This window comes from Orycteropus afer, unplaced genomic scaffold, assembly GCF_000298275.1.
Source record: "Orycteropus afer afer isolate SDZICR_OR568_19922 unplaced genomic scaffold, OryAfe1.0 scaffold00353, whole genome shotgun sequence".
Lineage (NCBI taxonomy): Eukaryota > Metazoa > Chordata > Mammalia > Tubulidentata > Orycteropodidae > Orycteropus > Orycteropus afer.
The window spans coordinates 1,388,249-1,390,916 of NW_006921940.1; positions in this window are offsets into that span (position 1 = coordinate 1,388,249).

Consider the following 2,668-nt stretch of genomic DNA (forward strand, 5'->3'; position numbering starts at 1 on the left):
CCTCAGCACAGGCACCCTTTTGCCTCTTTAAATAAAATCTCCTGTCGGTTACCCTGGTGTGTGGCGTGGTTGTTGAGTGCCGACGGAGCTTTAACAGTTTCAGCAAATATACTACAAATATCATGCTTCCTTACGGGAGCTCTGGTGGCATAGTGCCTAAGACATTTGACTGCTATCCAGAAGGCTGGGGATTCAAACTCACCAGCCACTCCTCAGAAGGAAGGTCAAGCAATCTACTTCAGTAGAGATACTGCCTCGGAAACTCAAGGACTCGCTGTGAGTCAGATCTGACTGGAGGACAGTGAGTTTGTTTTTTTGGTATACATCCTTACCAGGAATTTATTCATACTTATCACGTGTGTCAGTATCCCTACTACTCATGCAGTTGAGATTTTTCTCTAGAAAGGAAAAAAAAAAAAAAAAACTCTTATAAACAGAAAAATTATAGTGAAAGACAATAAGACATAGAAGCATAAAGTAGAAAATATTCTCAAAGGAAAAAAGGGAGAAAATGGAAATACTAACTTAGTTTTGGATATTTGGAAAATAAATAAGACATAAGTGTGATTTTAAATGCATTGTTTTAAATAGTATTTCAACAGAAAGGTGAGAAGGCAGGTAGGGAAGGTGCACACATTTGAAGTTTATATTTTGATTTTTGATAAGTACTTTACCAAGAACATTAACAACTGCAATCAAATGTCATGAAAGTACAACAGTGGTGGAATTAGACACAAAGTTGTTTTTCTCACTTGACAGATTTAGACCTTAAAACATAAAATAGTTAACTGAATGGCATAAGGCCACACAGATAGATGGCAAAAGGATGAGAATAAACGTTTTAGCATGTATATTTCTCTCATTCTCCAGAGAATCTTGATTTTTCACAGGGAATAGGAAAATATAACAGACAGCTTAAGCACAATTGTAGAGGTAGGTAATTATTTGACTAATTCACACATTATGAAAGTATGGTAAAAATACTCTCTAAGATATTTATTCCAACAAGTTTACACACCAGTACATTGGTGGGAAATAGGCTACAAAGAGCTATATTTGCTCTGGAAGAAGAGATAGGTAAATTCTTTTCTTTCTTTCTTTTTTTAATTTTATTGTGATTTGAGTGAAAGTTTACAGTGAATTCACGTTCCGTATAGCAGTTCACATACACTTTGTCTCATGACATTGACTACAATATCCCATGATATAACAGCTCTCCTCCCAATTCCTTCCCATTGCCACCTCTTCTGTGTGTCGGTCCCTCCCATGCACTCTGCCCCCCACCCCATCTCCCTGTGCACACACAGCCCTTCTGTTCTCACATGATTGATCTTTACGAGGAGTGTACCTACCTAATGTAAATGTTCAGCTCATATGCCTGTCTCTTTTTTTTTTTTTTTTGTCTGAAAGCCACAGGAGTGGGTTCAATTCTAGACCTGAGGGCAGCTAGAGGCCATAGTTGCAGTGGTTCCATCAGGCTCTATCAGACCAGCACAACCAGTTCCTTTTTTTTTTTTTTTTTCCTTTATGATTTTGAGTTTTGTTCCACATTGTTCTCCCACTCTATCCAGGATTTCCTATATAGATCCCCCTCCAAGTGGTTGACAGTGGTAGCCAAGGACCATCTAGTTCTTCTGGTCTCACAGTGATATAGGCTGAGGATCGCATGGTATACCTGTTCCTTGGACTAATTGTTTCCTTGTGTCTTTGGAATTTTTTATTCTTCTTTGTTCCAGATAAGGAGAGACTCATCATTGCATCTAGATGGCCGCTGGCAAACCTGTAAAATATCAGTCACTACTAACAAAAGATGGACGCAGAACAATGTTTTCGTGTGGTCTGTTATGCCAGTTGAGTTTGATATCCCCTACAACCATGATCAAGAGCCCATAGGTCCAACTACTTGCTCCATCTGGTTAGCTGGCTGTGGCCAAGAAGTGACTACAAACTTGTCCCTTGCCAGCTGTACTATATACCTAGAAATTCTTACACAACATACAAATACACTTGTAGAAACATTATCTGCCAACCCTATACATGGTCATAGGCACACACCCCCTCCATAGACATACCTAACTGTTCAGCCTGTTCATTCATTTATCCATCTGTAGATCAATGTCTGCCATCACTGACAAACTATATGTGTAAAAGAGTTCATCTTTGTGTGTACCTCCCATACACCTCTCTATGTCTTCCTCTTCCTCAATGCCACCATGTTGATCATTCACATTTTGTACATTGCCCTTCTCTTCACCCAAATCAATACTTGTCTCTACATACCTAACAGTATTCCCTCCCCTCCCCTCCCAACCTTGGTATCTAACAAAGAGTATTTCCTTCCATAGATAAACCTTTCCCTGACTTTTTACAATAACAGACTAATACAATACTTGTCCTTCTCTGATTGACTTATTTATTTCACTCAGCAAATGGTCCTTAAAGTTCATCCACATTATGTGGTGCTTTTCAGATTCTATGTTATTTTTTAAGGTCACTATGAGTCAGGTCCGACTCCATGGCACATAACAACAACAACAATAGTATTCCATTGTGTGTATGTACCATAGTCTGGTTATCCATTCTTCTGTTGATGGGCACCTAGGTTGTTTCCATCTTTTGGCTATTATAAATAGTGTTTCAATGCACATGGGTGTGCATATATCTGTTC